Genomic DNA, 27,771 nt, shown 5'->3' on the forward strand with positions numbered 1-27,771 from the left:
TATAATACTAGTGAGCATATAAATATATAGTACTTTGAGTTTTTCAGTGCACTTTATGCATGTTATGTGTGTTATGTCATAGTAACCCTGTGACATAGGTGCTACTATTTGCCCCATTTCACAGATGAAAAAACTGAGACTGAAAGAGTTTAAAAAATTTGCCCAGGGTCACAGAGCTAGCAAATTTGTGGAAGGATCTGAACTCAGCTCTTCCTGACTCCAAATCTAGTACTTTATTCACTACCATCTAACTGCAGATATGAGAAAAGCCTCAGATACATAGCATGTGTTGCTGTTGAGCAAATAGATATGGCATGCATTTTTTGTTGTTATTTCTGAGTCATGAGTAATGAAACTTTATACAGTCAAGTCATGCTGGTGTCACGGTCTCCATTATATAATATACATATGGCTAAGGGTTATTAAAATACAGTAGGCCAGGCAGTAAAGTGAAGTTTTCTGGTGCATCTGGGTTCAAGACAAGTTTCCAACTGAATAAACTCATGCTGACTACACCTTCTGCCATTTGTCATCCACAGATGAGTGTTGTTGCAAGGGGAAAAGAGGTAGCAGTGTTCTGAAAACCATGCAGAAAAGATTGATTGATTCCCTGAGTGGCCTCTGATGAGAGGTAGAATATATAACCACCACGGCAAGTTCATGATTATTAGCTACTGGGCCCTCATCACTGAAAAAGGTCAGGTAACTGAGCAGAGTGCCCTAGGAATATAAACTTGTTTTATTCATGTCTTTAACATGAGAAATCTCCCATTTGTACAATTCATTCCAATGTGAGCACTTCAAGAGCTTAACACGATTTCACAACTGTGAAGATAATAATGGTGGTGCTGTACAAGATTTAAATTGTGAGAAGAGTTATGGACACTAACTGAGGTTCTCTTATTCATATGCTGGTTGAAAAAATAATCATCATAATATGGAACTAATTATTTTAATAAATTGTGGAATGCCTTGACTTAAGTTTTAGTGCTATCTAAACCACTGATAGTTCTGGAAAACAAACTGTTCAATATTATGAAACTAATTGAGGATTTAGAGACTCACAGAGCAGAAATTTTCATTTTCCTTTGAACTGTTAGAAAGTGAAAATTTTGTTTACAGTGTTTCTTAAAATTTAAACAGAAAGAGTGGGTTCCATGGACTTTGAAAATAGATATTTCTTTTTAAAATATAACCTACTACATGATTATTCCAGGGGGATTCAAAAGACTTCTCCACTGAAAGTCATTAAACTAAAACAGCGGCACCAACTTTTTCTACAGAAGTATAAAGAAAGCATAAGTTTCAGTCTCCTTTTCCTTGTTTTAAAATTCTTGTAACTTTGGCACCATTTCATTGGGAGTGGTACATGTGTAACAAATGGGTAAACTGTTATTTAGTCTATGAACTCTTAAACATGAGATTAGAACTAGTAGACAGAGAAAAATTAGATCATCACATGACAATAATATAATATCTGATAACATAACATAACAATATATTATATGACACAATGTATGTAATTCTAATTTTACTGTAGAATGCTTACTGTGTAAATACCATAGAATGTTATAGAATATAGATTTTGTTTTAGAGTAAAAGCACCCTCATTGAATTCCTGGTCTGCCACTGCATGACCTTAGAAGAATTGCTTCATCTCATATGGAACTCAGTTTTCTTACCTATAAAATGAGAGTGTTGAAATAAATGACTTGGTTCACCTCTACTCATTTCTCTTTTTTAGGAGAATAGACTGATATGGTGCTATAAGTTGGGTATACTATCCAATATTCCCATGAGATACTTAGGAAGGGCAAGAACTACAAAGGCAGGGAGTAAATTTGCTCAAGACATGACAGGTCTTCAGCAGGCAGAGAAAGGGAAGCCATTGGGATGGGTTATCTTTAATTAGAAAGTGGTACCAGAGCTTTCCTTAATTGGAAATTTGGAGGGATAAACTTATATAGAGACTAAAATGAGATCTGAATCCACTCTTTCCTTGATCCTCAAACAAGGGCGTTAAGAATGGCCAGGAGCTGAAAATCAATCAGCACAAGTGAGGGAGGGCAAAGGGTGTATCATTGGGGCTTTTAGAATCTTTCTACAGTCATGTGGAAGACTTTTTAATCGAACATCTACATTTTTACTTCTTGATCTATAACCCTATCTGGATCATTCAATTCTCCCCCTGAATATTTATCAAAAGCTCTACTTAATCTGTAACTTTTCCCACTTCATCTTTCCTTGATCAACAGATTCATAGGTTGAGTTTTTCCTCTCATTTTCTACTTGAAGACAACACATAGTGAAATTTCTAAAAGATAAAATAATTACTGGAAGTATTAGTAAGTATTAAAGGATAAAAAAGGACAAATCCCTAATATTGCACCTTTGAGTTCATTTCGGATCATTGTCAAAAAGTTGACTGTTAACAGTCAATAAAATTAATGAATTAATAAAATTAATCAATTTTATTTGAGTTCTTTGAACCCATTCAAAATTTACTTAGAAATTCGCGGGACGAGTTTGTTTCATCAGTGTTCCGTCATTCTATTTCCTTCTCTCAGTTAGGAGTATCACCGATTCTTTTCACTGCATTTCATCCAGAAATTGAAGATAGAGGGGAAAATGCTTATCAGGAAACTTCAAACAAACTCAGAGATTTCATTTCAAAGGCAGTTGAAGGACCAAGAATTATATGTGTCTATATTTTATCAGAACTGTTCACCCATCTTTAGCTATCAGTTCTGCTGTTGCCTGAGAGGCCAGCTTTTCACAAAGCTTGAAGGAGTGAAAGAAAGAAGGGAAGATGGACTGTTACAAGAGATAGGCTTAGACGGCACTAGTTTTAAGTGATGAAATGCTTGATTCCCAGCTGCTTTTTGGACACGTTAAACTTTCATTGCCTGAGTAACTCTGCTAACATGATTCTAAGATCTGCAGAGATAAACATCAAGCTTCATTTGGGTGGAACATTTCTAAAGCATGAAGAAATTTCCTCAAAGTTGTCAACATTCCATAAAGAAACTGTTTTTATCTGACTTAGTTTTCCTTTTTTTTTCTTCTGCTACAGATTTTGTCCTGAACAGGTGGAAAAAAGACTCCCAATGGATATTCTGTCTGAACCGAAATGTGAAACTTAATTTAGTCATTGGATCTGATTAGATGTGGTCTGTTAAATGTTGCATGTTTATTTTTTACAGTTTCCAACTGTTAGATCTTGTATATTATTCTCACATGTTTCTCAAGATCATGGAGAATTTAATAATGTTCTTGATTAATGGACTGTCATGTGAAAGTTATTTTTGCGTGTGTGTGTTTTGTTTTGTGTGACTCTAGAGGGCAGCCCTAGGAATAAGGGGTGGAAATTACAAAGAGACAAATTTAGGTTTCAAGTAGCAAAAATGTCCTAAAAATTAATATATTCAAAAGTGGAATGGGCTGCTTTGAGAGGTGATGGCTCCTCATTCATTTGATTACTTTCAAGAAAGGCTAGATGCATCTGTTGGGTGTGTTCTCATGGGGATTTTTTTTTATTGCAATAAAACTCTATGGTCAATGAACTTCTTTCTAATTTTAATAATCTGTGATATTGTGATGAATATTTTCCATGTGATATTTCATTCAATCTATAATCCAAAACTAGAAATAGAACAGGGAGAGTAGAAATATTTGTCAGATAGCAACTTTCCCAGTGGGCTTGATTCTTTCTCTCAGGAGTTGATTAATCCTCCTTAATGTCAATGTGGTTATTTACTCTGGGAGATGCCACTTTTATGCTTATCACTTACTATTACTTCAGCTTTTCAAACACTAGCACTGAACATGAGTAACTCCTCTCTTTTCCTAAGCTTCCAACTCCCAGCTGAAAAGACATTGGATTTGCAGTGCTGAGAGACTTGTGACAGGTAGACCAATTAGAAGGCTATTGAAATAGACCAGGTGAAAAGTGATGAGGGCTTCATCTAGGGTTGTGTCTGCACTGGATATGAGAGATGATGGAGGGGGAAGAATTGAGAATGACACAGGCTCTGAGACTTTGTGATTGAAAGTAGGATGGTTCCCTGAACTGAATGACTCTGCTCATATGAATTTGAGTATCTGTAAGGTTGATTGTGCCCTTAATAGAAATGGGAGAGTTAACAAAAGGATAGGATTCTAGGGGAAAGACAATGAGTTTTATTTTATTCCACCCCTAAAAGATATGTTAGAATTAATTTGTTGATATCAAACTTAAACAGACATTGACTTAGAAAACCACAAATTAGCATTATATTGTTTACATTTTTCTTTATTTTGTTGCATATGTCCAAATTATATATGATTCCGATTTGGATTGTGCTCAGTTTTGTAGGTGGGAAGAATTTGACACTTCTGAACCAAATGACTTTCAACATCCTTTCTACACCTAAATCTATGATCTTATAATCTCTTTCTCTCACAAACCTTCCATCCTTTGGTGTTCTCTGAATTGCAGATTTCTCCTGAAGATACCAAATGTCTTGGCACCTGCCTCCAGTATATTTGTTCCCCTCACATCTCCTGACACACAGGATCAGGAGATTGAGGTGGTATAGTCTTTTTTCTACATTGTCACTTTAAGACTTTGCCTTTACACTGTCACAAAGCAATCACCTATACTGTTTCAAAATTCACTGCGTCTTGTTCAGATCTTTGTTTCAGACCTCCAGGTCACATTCTTTTTCTTCACAGTCAATTATTAAGTAACAATATTTTTTCACTATTCTCATCCCTGTTCTTTAAGAACACTGAACTCCCAGTTTCTCAACCTATTTCAGCTCCTGTATTGTCTTTTTCTAATCTTCAGTTAGGTTCACACACACACACACACACACACACATGCATGCATACACACACACATACTTATTATGATCATAACTTGGATATTCTTAACTGAAATGTCCCTAAGTCCCTGAGTTCCTAATTACTTCACTGTCGAGATCTCATTATTGTTGGTATATCTTCTCTTGGTCCGTATTTCAGTCTTCAACTTTTTGGAGGCTTTCCTTTAGTGCTTTATAAATGTTACGGATGCTAGTAGAGTACTAAGCATGTCATTTTGTGATCTCTCACTCTACATATGCTCTACCCACCTCCTTTTCCAATCATCAATTACATAAAATCTCAGAAAAAAAATGCTGAAAGGGATCTCAGAAGCTAAGTGGTTTTGCCCATTCTTGAACAAGAATTTCTTCATGTTCTGGAAGCAATTATATACTTGACTATGGACATGTGTATCACCTTGCATCAGAGAAAGAAACAGAGGCAGAGACAAACACAGTAGAAAGAGCCTGAGACAGAAGCAGAGATTATTGATTCTGCTTTTCTGTCTGTCATATTAATGGAAAGAGAAGGGGAAAAGAAAGCATATAGCCACAAGAGCCTATAAGATTGGAGGTCATGTCCTACTGAATCCATTGGCTTGGTGGGAAGCCGAGGAATGTGTGCAAATTTGCCCAATATATATTTTTCCTACAAGTTCAGGTCAAACCAGAGATCATGGACAGGAGATTCTAAAAAAATACTTTCCAAAAGATACACCTTCTAGCTTTGTGAACAATTTTATAATTGACTCATTTGCTTCTGCTGGTTATCTTACTGGAAAATTCAATGCCCTGCATTTCATAGTAAGCCAGAGATGACCAGCATCTTTATTTGGGGAGGGTTCTTCTCCAGTAATTAATAAGGCTAATGGATTCAAAGGTACCTTATTCTTCAATACCTTTAACCCCACCCCATGCATGCATGCATGCACAAGCACACACATATGCTCACATATATACCTTCTTAACCATTAAAGGGAAATATGAGGATTGCATATGAATAATGACCAAGTCTATTAAGTTGCATTAAGCAAAATTCACCTGTTATCAACATGTCATAAATACTAAGATACTAAATGTAAATACTAAGATTCTATATTATGACTAATTAGGGGGAAACAAGGAGAAACAGGAAAAGGGGACAAGTAAAAATAGATTGGTGAAGGAAAAGATGGAAACAAAGATAAAAAGATTTGATAGAGAAAAATGGAAAAAAGATATTGGAAAAAACAAAAAAAAGTAAAGAGAATAACAGAGAGAGAGAGAGAGAGAGAGAGAGAGACAGACAGACAGACAGACAGACAGAGAGAGAGACAGAGAGAGAGACAGAGAGAGAGACAGAGACAGAGAGACAGAGAGAGAGAGAGACAGAGAGAGAGAGAGAAATACAAGCAAGCACTCAAAGAAAAATACTCCTGCCTGCATATTTATTTTAATAAGTCAGTATTGTAACTAGTGAATGAAACCTCCTTCACTTTCAAATTTTCAGTGCAGATTTATATTTTCAATTGCTAGAAAAACAGATCTTGAAGAATGAGGGTCCTAAAGACAGTTTGGATCGAAGGGATAATATATCAATTATAGGGGCAAAACAAAAGTTTCTCATTCTTGCTCTAAGGCCACGCCTTGTGATTTTTAGAAAGTGAGGATTAATTTGTTTTATGGGTCTGAGTAACTGGCCACTGAAGTCCCTACTCTCCAGTTATTTGATTCTGTCATTTCATTTTCACTTCTCTGTCCAACATTCTGTTCTAGAGTTCAGTGTCCAGTAATTGCATAAAGAAGGAAAATGATTCTTCATTATAATTTAAGTACCTCACACAGAGACAAAAGCTGGGATCCTTAGACTGTAAGATCCTAGAGTACATTAATTGATTTCTATGAGTTCCTGCTATATGTAGATAGAAGAATCACAAATATTGCTGATACTGATGATTTTGGTATTCCATTTCACCGTTTCACTTGACTGAATTAGAGAAAAGGGTAGGGGATACTTGTCTCTTTGCCTGCTATGATGAACATGAACGGCCTTGGAAAGATGAAGGATAGAAGACTACAGAAAGATTTCTTGGGAGATTTGGGTATTTTTAGATCAAGAAATAAATTGAAACATAGAACAGTTTATAGGATGTGGTTCAAATCATGTATCTCAAATCCTACCAGTAATCAAATCCTCCATTTCTGTAGTGGGTATACATTTGGCAAATGAAAATAACTTTCAGCTCAGTAGAGAAACTTTAGAGCTTTCAAAAGAACCTAATTGAAGCTGGGAGAGTAACTTTGATATGGCAAGGAGGGGCAGAGGATCTAGAGCAACATGATAAAGATGGGAACAGAAACTAAAAATAAAAAACATGTGTTGGGCTCTGGAGATAACAGGAACAAGTGGTGATGGCTGAATAACAAATTCAGTCAGCAGCTTCCCAAGTCACTAGTTTGTTTTAGATTTGTCAAAAATCTATTGTTTTCAATCATTTGCCCACATTTCATAAATGTAAAGAGAACATGGCTCTTTGCAAAGTCAGCTTAAAATAAGAGTTTCATTTAACTGAAATGTGTATTTAAACAGGACTGTGCTTTCTTTCATAGATATCCAATCTGGACTTAGAGGCAGGAAGAGCTACATTCGAATCTTGCCTTAGATGTAAACTATATAACACTGGGCACTTAATCTTTCTAGTGTTCAGTTTCTTCATCTACAGAATTGGGATAATAACACCACCTATCTTCCAGGTTGTTGGAAGCAATGGGAATGTATAGTTCCCCCTTCAAACAATGTATAATGTTGTAAAGAATAAATTATTGTTATTGATAACTGGACCAGCGGCTAGTGTAATTCCTAGCATATAATATACAATAAATACTTAAGAATAGATTGATAATCGTGAGCACAACTGAAACATTTATACTTAAAGTTTCATAATTGACATGTATGTATGTTATGTAATCCTTTCGCTACAGGAAAATCTAGCTACCTAATAGGCAACAACAATAATTACTTATATTTCTATATCAAAACATTTTAAACCCATTTTATTTCAACTTTGTAATGGCCCTGTTGGGTAGATATTCCTATTTCAAAGAGGAGGAAACAGAGGCACAATGAGTTTAAATGATTTTCCCAAAGCCTCACATGCCAGGATACAGATTTCAGGTCAGGTTTTTCTGACTACAGGGCCAACACTCTATTCTGCCATATTCTACAGAAATACTGTGCACCTATAGCCATATCCAAGTAAATTCCAGAAAGAGAAAAAGATCTCAACAAAAGCACATCCAACAAAAGGTTTTCTGACAGTACACTAATCAACTCATGGAGGAGGCAGCCTTCTGTTGCTGATTCCCAGGCTGTGAGGTTTTACAAACTGCCTTTTGCCTTGATAACCCCCTGATGGTAAATTTGTTTTTAATAAGATGCTGCTGTTACAAAGATAACACATAAGCACAATGGAAAATTGAGGCAATTTTCTAGATAATTCAGGTTTAAAACTCAACATAAATAGTCGGGAGAGGTTTCGTTTGTTTGTTCCATTAAATGAAGGTCTTAACTTTTATCTTCACTTTTGTAGAGATCAGGTCTTTTTCATTGTACCATGGAGGGATTGTCTTCCCAATATCACACTCACTATAATTATTTCTTTAAAAAAATACAACTGTATTATCTATCACAAATATTTTCTTCTGACCATCCATATGGCCACCAGCATAATTCAGGACCTCATTATCTCTCACCTGGATTATTACAATAGTCTAAACATGTTTACCAAAGAGAAATTTTTAGAGCTCTGTTCTTAGCATATCACCACCCACCTCTAAAAAGTTTTGGTGTGCTCCTCTTGCCTTTGGTATTGAATAACACCCCCACTACAGTCTGGCATTTAAATCCTTCCACATACTTGCCTCATCTCCTCTTTCTCGACTTATTTATTACACATCATTTCCCTTCACATACTCTGTGGTCTAGCCAAACTGGTCTACTTACTGTTTCTCAAAAAGACGTTCGTTCTATTTTCCATCTCAATGTTTTTGTATAGGTTGTCTTCCATACCTAGACTGCCGTTCCTCCTTACTTCCACCTTGTAGAATCCTTATATGTGAAACCTTTCCTGATCCTCTTCCTCTAGTGGCTAACTCTCTCTCCCACCAAATTACCTCACGTTTGCTTTGTTAATATTTTTAAATTTCTTAACTTGTGTATGTACATATTTTGCACCAGTCAAAGGTTCTTGAATGCTTTTATGGGTCATGGACCCCTTTGGCATTGTAGCAAAGTCTATGGACCCCTTCAAAGAATAATATTATGAAATCCATGAAAACAAGATACATTCAATTGCAAAAGAAAGCAACAATATTGAAATGTCATTATCAACAAGACCACAGAACCACCTGAGGTTAAGAACCCTGAGGTAAAAGAATATGAACTTCTCAAGGGTAAGGGCTATTTTATTTTTGTCTTTAAAATACCAGGACTTTGACTATTCCATTTGAATACTTGTCACTGTTTAATTGATACTTAAGGAGCACCATATTTTGCACCTAATTCAGTTCAAATATTCTGCTAAAGGAATTCAGCAACCATTTTATAAAGAAGGAAAGTATGGTAGAATGGAAAGACAACTGATTTTTCAATCAGAAAACTCCCTCCAGTGTTGACTATCTGTGTCATCCAGGGCAACTTACTTTACCTTTTTGTTACTCAGTTACCACATATGTAATGTTGGGCCCATGATGCTTACATACTTATTCTACCTACCTAACAGGGTGGATATTATGAGAAAATGCTTTGTAGATGTTAACGATGATATAAATATGAAAAATAATTATGGTACATAAATAGGAGCTGTTGCTATTGTTCAGCTCCATTCTAGATACTGGGAAGAAATAAAATAGAGAAAAAAAGTAATCCCTGCCCACATGGAATTTATACTTTAATCTCTCCTTTTTCTCATATGGTAATGGCTTTCTTTATACAGTAAATCTCATTTGAGCTTTTAGGATGACTGAAATATTGTGATAAGGTAGCCAATTTTTAGATGTTCCCTGAAGAGTATAGGAAAGGTGGTGAAATCTGCCTTAATTCCAGTGCTATTCAGGAAGTTTTGTTCCAGGTCATATGAATTTGTCTTTTTAACCATGACTTTTGAGATCACCACTTGGGTTATCATCTACTTTCTGCTAGTATTCAGAGTAGCACGAGAAGTTTATAAATGAGAAAAGATATCTATGAATTTAGGTACAGCATTTTAAGATCCAGTTTTCAAACCATTTCAAAGGATTATACACAATTTTATCCTTTCCTACTGTGTGGACTTGATTTTGGAGAGCCAAGCTGAATGGTTGTTCATCTCTCAGCACTGAATCTTATATGTGCAAATGCAGGAAGGTACTTCTTTTGAAGTGGTTTTTAAGGTCCCAAAGATCACTGTTAGATGAGCCCAAAGTAATGGAGAAATGAATAGCTAAGTTCCTCTTCCCCATCCCCCCCTCCATATGTGTGCATATGTATGAAACTTGTATATTCTTGAAAATATTTTTATACTCGATAAAATGCTTCACAGTGTTCCTGACATGGAAAGGCAAAGTGCCAGGGTGGATAGAAGATAGGCTTTGGAGTCTTGACAAATTGGATTCAAGTTCTGCTGCTGATAAATACCAGGTCAGTGACCTTAGGAAAGTCAATTAACCCCTTGAATCTCACAGGCAATCCTTTAATACTCTAAATTTCACAATAGATGTACATTTGCTTTGATAGAGTGAGTTTTCTCAACAGGAGTTCTTTATATCAATAAACTCAAACATCTGAACCAGGAAAAACAAACAAAAATGTTGAAATGTCCCTCCACTAGTGTGGAGCCAAGATGGTGGATAGAAGTCAGGAAGTTGCCTGCACTCTCTCTAGTTTCCCTCAGCAACAGCATTAAATCAAGCATCTAAATAGATTCTGGAGAAACAGAACCCACAAAAAGAAGAAGTAAAACAATTTTCCAGACTAAGATAATTTAGAAGGACTTCTAGAAAGTTCTATCTCACTTGGGTAAAGAGGGAGCACAGCCTAGCAGTGACAGTGTATGGGCAAGGCAGTGGGAAGCTCTTACCCATATCATATATCAGCAACTAAGGCCCCTTGGTCCTGGTTCACCAGGACAGCAGTAAGGCTTCCAGACTCAGTGCAGAAAGCAAATTGTGAGCTTCAGAACTCTGACACAACACGCATGACTAGGCAGAACCACCTCCAGTGCACTGAGCAAGCTGCAAACCCCTGAGGTCCCTGAGGGGAAAGCCAGTGACTGGGCCCCTATCTCCTAGTATAAGAAGCTTGAGATAGTGCCCCCTGAGCCCCAGGAGCAGAGCTCAACTTTAGAAGTCATAAAATAGGTTGAAAAATGAATAAGAAACAAAAGAAGGTCCTGACCACAGAAAACTATTACAATAAAAAAGGAAGATCAAAACACAAACTCAGTAGAGGAAAGCAATATCACACTGCCTACATGTGAAGATTCCAAGTAGAATATGAATTGGTCTTAAGTCCCAAGAGCCCTCTTGAAAGAGGTCAAAAAGGATCTTAATCAATTAAGAGAGGTAGAAAGAAAACTGGGAAGAGAAATGAGAGTTATGAAAGAGAATTATAAAACAAAAGTCAACAACATGGAAAAGGAAGCACAAAAATTCATTGAAGGAAAAAAAATTCCTTAAAAATAGAAATAGCAAAATGGAAAAAAATCCACTGAAGTAAATAACTCCTTTAAAAGTAGAATTGGCCAAATGGAAAAGGAGGCACAATACCTAACTGAAGAAAATAATTCCTCAAAAACTAGAATTAGGCAAGTGAAAGCTAATGACTGTGAGACATCAAGAACAAGTTAAACAATATCAAAAGAATGAAAAAAAAAAAACAAATGCAAAATACCTAACTGGAAAAACAACTTACCTGGAAAATATATCCAGGAGACATAATTTAAGAAATTATTGGACTACCCAGAATCCATGATGATAAAAAGAGTTGAGAAAGTATCTTTCAAGAAAGAATCAAGGAAAACTGCCCCGATATCCTAGAAATAGAAGGTAAAAAAGTCATTGAAAGAATCTACTGATCACATCCTGAAAGGGATCACCAAATGAAAACTCCAAGGAATACTGTAACCAACTTTGAGAATTTTCAGGTCAGGGAAAAAAATACTGCTGGTAGCCAGAAAAAGCAGTTCAAATATTATGGAACCACAGTCAGGGTTACACAAAACTTAGAAGCTTCTACATTAAAAGTTCAAATGGCTTGGAACATGATATTCTGGAAGGCAAAGGACTTGGGCTATAACCAAGAATCAACTACCCAGAAAAATTGAGCATTATCTTTCAAGGAAGAAAGAGAGACATTCAATGAAATAGGGGACTTTCAAAATTTCCTGATGAAAAGACCAGAATAGAACAGAAAATTTGATCTTTGAATTCAAGCCTCAAGAGAGGCATGAAAAGGTAGACAGGAAAGCAAAAAGCAATAACATATTATTCAATAAAATTCACAATGCTTATATCTCTATATGGGAGGATGATGCTTGGAACTCTTGAGAACCATATCTGTATTAGGGCAGTTAGAGGGAGTATACATAGTAGTTCTAAATATAAGTTGACTTTGAGGTGATGATAATAAATGTATATATTTTGCATATATATATTTTACATATATATGTAAAAAAAGATTGTACTGAGAGGAGAGGAAAAGGGGAGGCAGAAAAGGGCAAATTATATCACATGAACAGACACAAAAGGTCTGTTATAGTAGAGAGATAGAAGGGAGGGGTGAGCATTGTTTTAACCTTACTTATCAGATTTGGATCAAAGAGGCAATAGCATACACATTCAACTGGGGATAGAAATCCATCTTTCCCAATAGGGAAGGAGGAGGAGAAAAGGGAAAGAAAAGGGAAAATAGAATGGATGGCTGAAGTAGTAGGAAAATGGGAAAAGAAAAGAAAGTGGTGCTAACAGAAGGAAAGACAGATTGAGGGAGGCAGTAGTCAGAAGCAAAACACTGGGAAAAGGAAAGGATGAAAGGAAAGAGAAAAGTATAAATGTATATAAAATGTATATAAAAGTATAAAAGTATAGGGAGGGAAATAAGATGGAGGGAAATGCATAGTTAATAATCATAACTCTGAATGAGAATGGAATCAACTCTGCCACAAAACAGAAGCAGATAACAGAGTGGATTACGGACCAGGGACCCAAAATAAGTTGTTTCCAAGAGACACATTTGAAGCAGAGAGATACAACCAGAGTAAAGGTAAAAGGCTGAAACAAAATATATTATGCTTCAGATGAAGTAAAAGAAAAAAAAACAGAGATAGCAAGCCTCACCTCAGACAAAACAAAAGCCAAAATAAATCTAATTAAAAGAGATAAAGAAGGAAACTAAATATTGCTAAAAATTACCATGGACAATGAAAAATATCAGTACCAAACATATATGCACCAAGTGGTATAGCATCCAAATTCTTAGAGAAGTTAAGTGAGTTACAGGAACGAATAGACAGTAAAACTATACTACTGGATGACTTCAACCCTCTACCCCCCTGAGAACCAGGCAAATCTAACCACACAATAAACAATAAAGAAGTTAAGGAGGTCAATAAAATTTTAGTAAAGTTAGATATGATAGACTTCTGGAGAAAATTGAATGGGGATGGAAAGGAACATACCTTTTTCTCAGTGGTACATGGCACCTACACAGAAATCGACTTAGGCCTTAAAAACCTCACAGTCCAATGCAGAGATGAAGAAACATTAAATGCATCAATTTCAGATCATGATAAAATAAAATTACATATAATGACTGGCTATGGAAAGATAGGCTAAAAACTAATTGGGAACTAAATAATTTAATCCTAAAGAATGAGTGGGTAAAACAAAAGTCACAGAAACAATCATTAATTTCATCAAAGAAAATGATAACATACCCAAACTGATGGGATAGAGTCAAAGTTGTTCTTAGGGGAAGTTTTATATCTATGTGCTTACACAAATAATATAGAGGAAAATGAGATTAAAGAATTGGTCATGCAACTAAAGAAACTAGAAAAAAGAGCAAATTAGAAATCACCAATGAAATGCCAACATAGAAATCTGTAAATCAAAGGAGAAATTAATGAATTTGAAAGTAAGAAAACTAACGAAGTTTTATTAAAATAAAACTGAGCTAGTTTCATGAAAAAAACAACAAACAGATACATCTTTGGTTAATTTGATTTAAAAAAAAGAAAGAAGAAAATCAAATTGCCTGTATCAAAAATGAAAAGAGTGAATTCACCATCAATGAAGAGGAAATTAAAACAATAATTAAGAGTTATTTTGCCCAACTGAATAAATCTGCTGATATAATTGAAATGGATGAATATTTACAAAAATACAAGTTGCCCAAATGAACAAAACATGAAGTAAAATCCTTAATCCCATTTTAGAAAAATAATTGGACAAGTAATCAATGAATCCTCTAAGGAAAAAAATCCAGGACCAAATGAATTTACAAGTGATTTCTACTGAACATTTAAAGAACATCCAGTTCTAACAAAATATAAATTATTTGAAAAAATAGAAAAAATAAAATTCCTTTTATGGCACAATCTTGGCGCTGATACAGAAAGCAGGAAGAGTCAAAACTGGGAAAGAAAATTATAGATCAATTTCCATAATGAATTTTGGTGCAAAATTTAAAATAAAAAAATAGCACTGAGATTACAGAAACTTATCTTGAGAATAACACACTATGAATGGGTGAGATTTATACCAAGAACGTGGGAATGGTTCAATATTAGGAAAACTGTCAGGGTAATTGACCATATCAACAACAAAACTCACAGAAATCATATAATTATCTCAATAGATGCAAAAAAAACCCTAAATGGAGTTTTCCTTAGAAATACAAGTGGTATTTGTCTAAAACCATCAGCAAGTGTTATATGTCATGGGGATAAGCTAGAACCATTCCCAGCAAGATTGGGGTGAAACGAGGAAGTCCATTATCACCACCATTATTCAATATTTCACTAGAAATATTACCATGAGCAGTAAGAGAAGAAAAAAATCAAAAGAATTAGAGTAGGCATTGAGGAAACAAAGTTATTGCTCTTTGCTGATGATAGGATGATATACTTAGAGAGTCCTAGAGAATAAACTAAGTAAGACACAAAATAAACTCACATAAATCACTAACATTTTTATATTTTACCAACAAATCCCCGCAGCAAGAGAAAGAAAGAGAAATTCTATTTAAAACCACTATAGACAATATAAAACATTTAGGAGTTTCACTGCCAAGATAAAATCAGGAACTCTATAAAAATAATTACAAAACATTTTTCACACAAATAAAGTAAGCTGTAAAGAACTGGAAAAATATCAGCTGCTGATAGGTAGGATAACTAAAATAATAAAAAAGGCAGTTCTACCTAAATTAATTTACTTATTCAATACCATACCAATGAAATTACCAAAAATAAAAATATTTTATAGACCTAGAAAACATAATTACACAATTCATCTGTAAATAAAAACAGGTTCCCGGAGCCAAGATGGTGGAGTGATCAGTAATTACTATCTCCCTCCCCTTGTTGACTTTGAAGAACCCAGAGAATATCTCCTTGGGAAAAACCCTGGAACAATGGGAGCAGCAGAAGGGGTAAAGAGTCTCTTAGCCAGTGAAGCTAGGAAAATCGCTATGAAGGGTGCCTTTTGCTGTGTCTGAAGGGGACCACTGCAGGATCAGAAATGTCCCAGACACCCCCACCTCAGCAAACTGGGAAAAGATCTTGAGCCCCAGGGGGGTGAAGCCTACAACTGCAACACCAGGATCCCAGGTGTGCCTCAGCACCCTAGGGGAATCGGGAAGACACTAGAGCAGACAGGATCACCAACCAATGAGCTTGCCTACACTCTAGCTCACCAGAGAAGACCATCTGTGACCAGACCACCCCTTCCCTACACTTACAGCAGTTAGCTCCAGGTAACTCCGGGGACACCCAGAAAGACTTCATCTGGCCTCTACTTTCCAACACCAGCCAGCTCAGCACTAGGTAAACTGCAACATTTTAGCTCCTTGATGAAAGAACCAGAGGTTACAACACACAAAGCCTCAAGTTTTAGGCACAAGAATTGTGGAACAGAGCCTCCTGTGCCCCGAAACAGAGATCTGCTTTAAAAGTCAGGAAAAGTGTGATCATCATGAGTAAGAAGCAAAGCAGAAAAGACCATAGAATCTTTCTATGGGTACAAGGACCAAAACAAGAATACCAAAGAGGTTAGCATTGAGACTCTACCTCCAAACTTCAGAAGGAAATATGAACTACTCTGAAGCACAAAGAACATTCTTGGAAGAGCTCAGGAAGGATTTTAAAAGCCAAATTGGAGAAATAGAAGAAAAATTGACTAACGACTTTAAAAATATGAGAAAAGAAATCTCAGTAGAATTTACAAGGATAATTGGACAAATGGAAAAGGAAGTACAAAACGTAGCTGGAGAAAATAATTCCTTAAAAGGAACAATTGAACAGATGGAAAAGGAGACGCAAAAGTTAACTGAAAAAAACAATTTAATAAAAATAAGAATCGGGCAAGTAGAAGCTAATGAACCTATGAGACATCAAGATTCCATCAGAAGCTAAAGAATGAAAAGATATAAGAAAATGTAAAATACCTAACTGGAAAAACAACTGACTTGGAAAATAGATCCAGGAGAGAAAAATCTAAGGATTATTGGTTTACCAGAAAGCCATTATGAAAAAAAGAGCCTGGACAATATCTTCAAAGAAATCATCAAGGAAAATTGAGGAGAAATCCTAGATCCAGGGGGCAAAATAGTCATCGAAAGCATCCACCTTTCACCTCCTGAAAGGGATTGCAAACTAAAAATACCAAGGCATATTGTTGCCAAATTTCAGAACTATAAAGTGAAGGACAAAATAGTGAAGGCAGCCAGAAAGGAACAATTCAAATATCGAGGAACTACAGTCAGGATCACACAAGACCTTGCAGCTTCTACATTAAAAGACTGGAGGAATTGGAATATGATATTCTGGAAGGCAAAGGAGCTGGAACTATAACCAATTACCACTTATACAGCAAAGTTGAGCATAATATTTCAGGCAAGGAGATGGACATTCCGTGAAATAATGGATTTCCAGATCTTCCTGATGAAATGACAAGAGCTCAACAGAAAATCCTATCTTCAAACACAGGTCTCAAGAGAGACATAGAAAGGTAAACAGGGGAAAAAAAAACCAAAGCAAACCTTGTTATTCAATATGGGCAAACTGTTTCCATCCCTATGAGGGAAGATGATACTTGTTAATCTTGAGAACTGTATATTATTATCATATATAAAAGGAATATACATAGATAAAGGGAGCTGAATAAAGAAAATGATGTCATGATAAAAATGTGATTTTAAAGTGATAAGGATTGTAATGGGAAATGTGAAAAGGAGGAGTCAGAAAAAGGTAAATTACATCACAGGGAGAGGTACAAGAACATATTATCACAAGAACATATATAGTAGAGAGAAGAGGGGAAGGAGATGAGCATTGTTTGAGAGCTACTCTCATCTGATTTGGTTCAAGGAGAGAACAACAAACTCAGTTAAGTATAGAAATACAACTAGCTTTATAGGCAATAGGATGGGAAGGGGTAAAGAAAGGGAGGAGGGCTAAAAGAGAGGGAAGAAGTAGTAAGGGAAAGGGGAATTAAAGGGGAGCGGGGCTAAAAGAAGGGAGGGAAAACTGAGGGGGGCAGTGGTCAAAAAAAAAAAAAGAAAAAACATCAAGAATATGAAGGGAATTAGTGAAAAAAAAAAAGCAAAGGAAGGTGGCCTAGCCATACCAGATGTCATAGTATATTATAAAATGGAAATCATTAAAACTATTTGGTACTGTCTAAGAAATAAAGTGGTGGATCAGTGGAATAGGTTAGATACACATGAGGCTGTAGTAAATCACTGTGGTAAACTATTGTTTGATAAACTCAAAGACTCCCCTTTCTGGGATAAGAGCTCATTATGTGACAAAAACTGTTGGGAAAAGTAGGAAATAATATGGCAGAAATTACCATAGAACAACATCTCATGCCCTATATATACCAAGATAAGATAGACATGGATACATGTTTTAGACATAGAGGATGATTCCATAAGCAAATTAGGAGAGCAAGGAAAAGTTTACCTGTTAGTTCTATGGGGAAGGGAAAAATTTATCACCAAACAAGAGAGAGAGAATTATGAAATGCAAAATAGATAATTTTGTTTATATTAAATTGAAAAGGTTTTGCACAAGAAAAGCCAATGCAACCAAGTTTAGAAGGAAAACAGAAATCTGGGAAACAATTTTTTACAGCCAGTGTTTCTGATAAAGTCCTCATTTCCCTAGCATATAGAGAATTGAGTGAAATTTTAAAGAATAAAGTCATCGCCTAGAGGAAGAAATTAAAACTATCTATAACCATATGAACAAAAATGCTCTGTCATTGATTACAGAAACACAAAGTAAAAAACTCTGAGGCACCATCTCATACCTATCAGATTGGTTAATACGACAGAAAATTATGTGTTGAAGATATGGGAAAATTGGAACAGCAATGCATTATTGGTGAAATTGTGAACTGATTCAACCATTCTGGAGAACAATTAGGAACTATGCTCAAAGGGCAATCAAAATGTGCATACCTTTTGATCCAGCACTACCCCTACTAGCTCTTTCTCTCAAAGAGATCATAAAAAAGGGAAAAGTACCCACAAGGACAAAAATGTTTATAATAGCTCTTTTTGTGGTTGCAAAGAATTGGAAACTGAGGGGATGCCCATCAGTTGGGGCATGGCTGAATAAGTTGTGGTAGATGAATGCAATGGAATACTGTAGTGCTATAAGATATGATGGGCACACAGATTTCAGAAAAAACCTGGAAAGACCTAAGTGAACTAATGCTGAGTGAAGTGAGCAGAACCAGGATAACATTGTACACAGCAACAGCAATATTGTGTGATTAACTGTGATAGATTTAGCTCTTCTCAGCAACACAGTGATCCAAGACAATTCCAAAAGACGCATGATGGAAAGTGCTAAACACATCCAGATAAAGAACTATGGAGGCTGATGGCAGATTGAAGCATACTGTTTTCACTTTTTGTGTGTGTTTTTTCCTTCTCATGCTTTCCCTCTTTTGTCCTGATGCTTTTTTCATAGCATGACTAATGTGTAAATAATATTTGACAGGATTGTACATTCATAACCCTAAAAAATACATCTGAAAAGAAATACAATAGTGTTTAGAGTTGGAGGACAGTGAGGTGGTAAGAATCCTTTGTAATGGAAGACAATGACTATTGGAGGTCCAATCTTTTTCTGTGTGCTCTTTTTGTCCATCAATGATTGTATTTTCCATGCCCTTTCAGAATTGTTCTGAGAAAAGTCTAATCTCTGAGCATATTACAAAGTACTGGTGCCCCAACTGTCTATTTCTTCACTGGGAATGAGGATATGCTATAGAGTCAATGCATACTATCTGGAATACACTATGCTCCCTCCTCCACTTGGGCTCATAGAATTCTCTTCCTGTAAGATGTTACTCAAGCACTGCATGGTATATGAAGCCTTTCCTGATTCACCCAAATGCCAACATCCTTCCTCTCTAAAGACCTTGTATTTAAGTTCTTTGTATTCATTTTGTATAAACCTGTTTCTGTATGTTGTTTCCCTTCATAGAATGTAAGCTACTTGACAGTGAGCATTATTTGTATCTCCAGTGCTAAGCATTGTCCCAGGAACATTAAAAGCAATTAATACATGTTGGATGATTGATTTCCTATAAAAAAGAAAGAAATATCTCTCTCATTTATAAGCTGAGTAGTTTTCTTAAAACCATGCAATTTTAGGCTACAAACAAAGGATTCCACAAGCAATATGATGACCAATTTCATTTGAAAGATCTCAAAACAAGGATTCTCGGTGATAACCAAATAACTCCTTATTTCCCTATTAATTAAAACGCCAGAAAGGCCAAAGAATGACTTGAGATAGCAACTAAGATGGGAGTATAAAAAAATAGAAATTGATAATTAGGCCTCCATTGACTCTTCACAAATTTTGGTGATATTTGCTGGCATTCGATTATAGAGGTCTTGAAGGTAGACCCTTAGAAAAGTGAACTGGTTTATGTGGGAATTAACGGTAGTAACAAAGGCAGGAATGTCTCTTCTTTTTAAGAACCAGCTAACCAATGTTCCTGCAGATAAGACTGATTAAATGTGGGTTCAAGAACCCATAGATAGGGATAGGGCATAATTTCTATAGGAAAGGGAGTGGGCTGTTTGGCAGCTGAACAGTTCTGTAAGGCACTAATGATTCAACCTATTGACCTTGGTAGACTTTAACAAAGAGCTTATCCACAGCACAGGTGCTAGACTCTTGAGATCACCCCTTAACCTTAATTTGAAAATATTTGTATTATCACTTCTTTAAAGAGAGATCATAGATGTGCTTAATCAACAAATTAAAAAATTGAGCTGCTATCATATAGCTAAATTTGATCAGGTCTTTTTTTATACTGCAGTTAAATGGAATCCCTCTCATTTGTGCCAACATTCTTGAGTAACTCACTACCTAACAGAATGAATTTTATGGGAACATCAGAGAGGAGCAGTTGAGGTTCATGAAAGTTACATAAGTAAAAACACAAAGTGAAATAAGGTGGGGAACAGGAAATGTGCTTTCTTTGTCTCCTATGGACTTTTGGTTCTGTATCTGATATCAGAGAAAAGAACTTATGATTATGAACCCCCAAAATACTTGAGAGGATTATTAGAAATAGTATTCTATCAACAATGTTTCTTCTGAGTAGGCAAGTTTCCAAGTGACTGTCACAGTTTAAGACAGAGCGATCAAAGGATGAAAGGCCAATATGCTCATGTTGGCATAACCTTCTGGTGGCCCTCGTTAAAATTTGTACAGGAATTTTAAAAAATGATAATGGTTGGTTTTCCCTTTATTGAAGGGTGGCAGTTTTCATAATTTTTGGCTATAGGTGAATAAAATTTTATTTTTTATTAATTATTAGCTATGGAATAAAATTTCACAATTAACTCAAATTTTAGTGAGCATAGTGAAGTGTCTTTCTGTAAGGTTTTTTTAAAGAAGTGCTACTAGTGGAAAATGCTTATGAATTTATTAGCTCTTGATTAGATCTTAAAAAGATAAATCATATTTGTTGTGGAGCCTATTAGCAATATATTTACCTATAGTCATTATCATTAACAAAATTGTAAAATGTCTAAATTTTATTTTGAAAATCTTTTTTTCTTTTGCTAACTTCCACCAACTATTGAGATTAAAGGAATCCTTTTCAGATGAACACCTCTGATTATAAAATAAGTAAAGTATATCAGACAGGCTCAGGTCCATTAAAAAAAAACCCTGTGAACTGGTAACCTTTAACATACCTAAGTTATTCTCAAATTATCCATCCTATGTGTCCTGGGACTTCATTTGAATCTACAAAATGCTCCAGTGTTGACCTTTTCATGCAAGATAAGTTAAATGTGGTGACATTATCACATTGTGTGTTTTATTATTTCTATATTCATCACTTCAGGACTGAAAGAAAAATGATGGCTATCTTTTTTCTTTAAACTCAATAAAATATTATTAAGTAAGCCTTGGCAGGCATTTACTAAAACTCTACAAGGCACAGTCCTAGTACAGCTAATAGTTTGATTATTGGTTGCCTTGGATCTAACATCATATTTCAAAACTAACTGAATTTGCCTATTCCATGGGACTGCTTGATTTTAAAAAGAAGAGGGGGAAAAAAAGCCCTCACATCTCCCATAAACAGAAGACAGATCTTTCAAATCTAAAGGGTCATTTCTAATGCATGATTGGTTAAGTGTACTCAGCTGTGAAACTCAATGAGCTAGGGAAACTTCAGGATCAGAGACTGTTGTAGGTCATCCTTGGAGAATCATAGGGTAGTTTTTGAAAGGTCTTTGCAAATCTCGGTAGGATGGAGTCAAACAAGAACTCTTGCTTCACTATTTTTGTTTGCAAAACTCTTCCTTATTTCCCAGTTATCCTTAGAGATTTTTTTAAATGCTATTTTCCCCTACACAGCCATTTATAGCTCCATTCTTGCTTCCTATAAGTGACTATATTCATTCATTTCAAAACTTAAAGGATCAGCAAGTAAGAGTGATAAGGGCACAGGAGTCATGAGAGAGAAGAGTAAGAGAAACCCCATACTATTATGTTAATAAGGTTTTGTCTTTTTCAGTTGAAGTGAAATCTGGAAAATTCAGATAAAGAAAGCAATTCGTTAGGTTTCAGAAAAATTCTGTGCTAACAACCACTAAATATCACTATGAATTTTCTCAGGATATGATAAAGCAACAAGAAATTACTTTAGAATTGCTTGAGAAAGGTTGGCCTAAATGGAACTAATGGAAAAAAATGTAAAGGAAGGAGATTTACCAGTACTAGATCTTAATTATATAGTACTGGCTAAGAAATAGAAAGGTAGAATAGTGGAAGAGTAGACATACAATTTACAGCAGCAAGTAAATATAGCAACCTCGTACTTGTCAAGAGTAAAAACTTAATTTTTTAGGGCAATAATTCGTTATTGGTAAAAAAACAAAATTATTGGAAAACTGGAAAGCAGTCTAGCAGAAACTATTCATAGACCAATGTCTTACACCATTTATCATGATAAGATTAAAATGGATACATGACCTAGATATAAAAAGAAACATGAAAATTTGAAAAACAATGAACAATTTGTGAATAAACAAGAGATAGAAAGCATGTGATATACAAAATGGATAATTTTGATTACATTAAATTTAAATATTGAACAAATAAAACAAATGTAGCCAAGATGAGAAGGACAAAAAAAATTTTTTTGGGAGGAATTTTATATTCTCAGATAAAGATCTCACATTTCAAACATATAAAGAACTTTGCCAAATCTATTAAGAATACAAGTCATTCCTTGATGTATTGTTGAATTGATTGATGAATGACTGATGAATGATCAAAAGATATGAACAGACAGTTTTCCAATGATGAAACTGAAACAATTTATAGTCATATAAGAATACTCTATATAATTTTATTTATTTATTTGTTTGTTTGTTTTTAATGTCTTACAATCACTACCAAAAAACTTAGATTTTTATCCCCCCACCTATTTCCCCCCACCCCTCTCCCTCCCCAAGACACCATACAATTCTATATAGGATCTACATATACTTTCCTATTGAATATGTTTTCACTATAGTCATGCTGTGTAGACGGACTAAAATAAATGGAAGAAATCATATAACAAATCAAAACACAATACACACACACATCCACACGCACATACAAACATGATCTGCTACATTCTGCAAATGAATTCCATAGTTTTTTCTCTGAGTGTGAAAGGCATTTTGCCTCAGAAAACCATTGGGAATTATTATTTTTTTTAAGTTCTTCCATTATTACGAAGTTCCAAGTTTACCAGAAAAACTCTCACACACTGTGGTCGTTGCTGTGCATAAAGTTCTCCTGGTTCTGCTCCTTTCCCTCAGCATCAGATCATATAAGTCCTTCCAGGCCTCTCTGAAGTCTTCTTGTTCATCATTGCTTATGGCGCAATAGTACTCCATTACATTCACATACCACAACTTATTCACCCATTCCCCAATTGATGGACATCCCCTTGATTTCCAGTTTTTGGCAACTACAAAGAGTGTTGCTATAAATATCTTGGTACATGTGGGATCCTTTCCCAGTTTTAAGATCTCTTAGGGATACAGTCCTAGTAGCAATATTGCTGGGTCAAAGGATATGCACATTTTTGTAGCCCTTTGGGCATAGTTCCAAATTACTCTCCAGAAGGGCTGGATGAGCTCACAGCTCCACCAACAATGAATTAGTGTTCCAACTCTCCCATATCCTCCCCAACATTTATCATTTTCTTGTTCTGTCATGTTTGTCAATCTTACAGTTGTGATGTGGTACCTCAGAGTTGTTTTGATTTGCATCTCTCTAATCAAAAGTGATTTAGAGCATTTTTCATATGATTATAGATATCTTTAATTTCTTCCTCTGAAAATTATCTATTCATATCCTTTGACCATTTGTCAATTGGAGAATGACTTGTATTGTTGTACATTTGACTGAGTTCTCTATATATCCCAGAAATGAGGCCTTTATCCCCAAGATTGGCTGTAAAAATTCTTTCCCAATTTACTATATCCCTCTGAATTTTGGTTGCACTGGGTTTGGTTGTACAAAAACTTTTCAATTTAATGTAATCAAAGTTATCCATCTTGCATTTCATAATGCTTTCTATCTCTTCTTTAGTAAAAAAATTTTCTCTTCTCCATAAATCTGATAAATACACTGTTCCTTGCTCCTCCAGTTTGTCCATGGTATCAATCTTTATAACTAGATCATGTACCCATTTGGACTTTATTCTTGTGTACAGTCTCAGGCATGGATCTATGCCTAGTTTCCACCATGTTTCCATGCAGTTTTCCCAGCAATTTTTATCGAACAGTGAGTTCTTATCCCAGAAGCTGGGGTCCTTGGGTTTATCAAGCAGGAAGTTGCTATATTCCTTACCTACTATGTCTTGAGTGCCAAGGATATTCCACTTGTCTACCCTTCTGTTTCTTAGCCAGTACCAAGTGGTTTTGGTAATTGTTGCTTTATAGTACAATTTGAGATCTGCTTGTGCTAGGCCACCTTCCTTAGCATTTCTTTTCATTAGTCCCTTTTACATTCTGGACCTTTTGTTCTTCCAGATGAATTTTGATATTATTTTATCCAGCTCTAGAAAATAATTATCTGATAGCTTAATTGGTATGGCACTACATAAGTAAATTAATTTAGGTAGAATTGTCATTTTTTCTATATAAGCTCAGCCTACCCATGAGCAACTGATGTTTTTCAACTTACTTAAATCTGACTTTATTTGTTCAAAAAGTGTCTTGTAATTGTGTTCATATAGTCCCTGGGTTTGTTTTGGCAGGTAAACTCCCAAGTATTTTATAGTGTCTACCCTAGCTTTAAATGGGATTTCTCTTTCTATCTCTTGCTGTTGGACTTTGTTGCTAATACATAGGAATGTGGAAGATTTGTGTGGGTTTATTTTGTAACTTGCAACTTTGCCAAAGTTGTTTGTTATTTCAAGTAGTTTTTTACTTGAATCTTTGGGATTCTCTAGGTATATCATCATAGCATCTGCAAAGAGTGATAACTTAGTTTCTTCTTTGCCTATTCTTATTCCTTCAATTTCTTTATCTCGTCTAATTGCTACAGCCAATATTTCTAGTACCATATTGAATAATAGTGGTGATAATAGATATACAATACAGTAACAAGATTATTTTAAGAATGACTTTGATTGACTAAATCATTTTGACTTCTATTATATCTAAAGTAACTATAAAAGACATATGAAGAAAGACACTATCTGCAACTGAAAAAGAACTGAAGGGAAAACTAGGTAGCAGAGCACTTGGAGTCAGGAGGAACTGAGTTCAAATCCAGCCTCATACATTTGACACTAACTAGCTTACTAGTGTGATCCTGGGCAAGTCACAAAAGAACTGATAAATGGAAGTTTTATATACATATATGTTAATATAAATATAAGTATATGTGTGTGTGTATGTGTGTGTATGTGTATTTATGTCTAAAGATAGGGGAATAAGAGGGAAGAAAAAAAGAAAGTTGCATGGTAACTTTATCACTATGTAAAAGGAATAGTCAGTTGTACATATTAGATTTGCCATTTCATGTACAATCATCTTTTTTTTTCCTGTTCTACTACGCTATGGAAATGCTTGTTTTATTCCTAAAACAGAATAAAATAATGAAAATTTAAAAAAGAAAAGTTGGCTTAGGTCTAAAATTTGTAATTTAGTAAATTATTGATCAAGTCAAATGTTTTTACTAATTTAAAAAAAATGTTTTGTATATTCTACTATACATTTAATAAGGTCTTGATTTCTATAGGATTTTTACAATGATGTATCAGGTTGAAGGCTACCAAACTGAAGATTTATTTTTTACATTATCACTTAATTAAAAAAAATTGATAATAATTCAATTGTTTCAATTTAACAAACACTTATTCTGTTTCTACAGTGTTGTACATAATATACACAGTTCCAAGAGCGGTTAATTGCCTTTAGATCTTGAAGAGAACCAAAATGACATCACTATGATAAAGTCAAGTTTCAATGTGTCTGACTGTGGCTGATCAGACCAATACAACCTCAGAATGCTCTACCACAAATCAGTCACAGATAGTCCATGTGAACTTTTGGGGTGGATACTCCAAATCTGTGAATCCTACATTTCCTTTGAGCTATCTCAATTCTGCTTTGCTCAAGGAGCACAGCACCCTTTCTGATATGGGCACACTAGGCTGAGCAGTTCTGTGCCAGTGTCTCCCATATTGCACAGTCAAATCCAAAGTTCTTGAGAGACATCTTAAGAGTGTCTTTGTATCATTTCTTCTGCCCACCATGTGATAGCCTACCCCATGTGAGTTCTCCATAAAATAGTCTTTTTGGCAGGAGTGCATTTTGCATTCCAACAATGTGACCAGTTCATCATAGTTAAACTCTCTGAAGCAGAGTTTGAATGCTTGGTAGTTTAGTTTGAATAAGGACTCTGGTACCTTATCCTGCCAAGTGATGTTCAGAATCTTCCTGATACAATTCAAATGGAAGCAATTCAGTTTCCTGGCATGGCAATGGCATATTGTCCACATTTCACAGGCATGCAACAATGAGGTCAGCACAATGGCTCTGTAGACCTTCAGTTTGGTAGTCAATCTAATACCTCTTCTCTTCCATACTTTTCTTCAGAGCCTCCAAACACTGAGCTAGCTCTGGCAGTGTGTCTGTCAACCTCATGGTCAATGTGTACATCCCTGGAAAGTACACTACCAAGGTAAGTAAGCTTATCCACAGCATTCAGAACTTCTCCATTTGTTGTAACTGATGGTTCCACATATTGATGATGTGGTGGTGGCTGATGTTTTCTTTGTATTAATTGTTAGGCCAAAATTAGCACAGGCAGAATTGATCCATACTTTGTTGCATCTCAGTTTCAGACACAACTCTGAGTGCACAATCATCTTCAAACAGAAAATCATGCACCAACACTCCCTCCACTTTGGTCTTGGCTTGTAGCCTTTTCAAATTGAAGAATTTACCATCAGTATGATAGTTGATCTTGATGTCGTGTTCATCCTTATTGAAAACATTTGACAACACGGCTGAAAACATCATGCTAAAAAAGCATGGGAGCAAGCACACAACCCTTCTTCACTCCACTGGTGACTGGGAAAGCACTGACAAGAGCAAAGTCCACTATCCAGAACCTGGGCAAGCATACCATCATGAGATTGATGTATAATACTGATGAACCTCTCTGGGCAACCAAATTATGACATAATTTTCCATAATCCCTCATAACTAACAATATCAAAGGCCTTGATCAGAACTACAAAAAATTGTATAGAGACCTGCGTTCTGCTCCTGGCATTTCTCCTGGAGTTGTCAAGCAGCAAATTCCATATTGACTGTTCCTTGGCCCTTTCTGAAGCCACACTGGCCCTCAGGTAGATGACCATTTTTCAGGTGAAGGATCAGCCTATTAAGGAAGACTTTAGCAAGAGTCTTGCCAGCAATGACTAAGAGAGAGACCTTACTGTGATTGTCTCAGGGCAATCTATTTCCTTTACCTTTATAGAGTGGGAGAGTGCAGACATCCTTGAACTCCTGGGGGATAACCTCCTCTTGCCATATAACCTGGAAAATTTCAGTCAGCTTTTGTATGAGCAATGGACTCCCTACCTTATAAATCTTAGGTGAAATAGGATCAGCACTAGGTGC

This window comes from Notamacropus eugenii, chromosome 5 (assembly GCF_028372415.1).
Source record: "Notamacropus eugenii isolate mMacEug1 chromosome 5, mMacEug1.pri_v2, whole genome shotgun sequence".
Classification (NCBI taxonomy): domain Eukaryota; kingdom Metazoa; phylum Chordata; class Mammalia; order Diprotodontia; family Macropodidae; genus Notamacropus; species Notamacropus eugenii.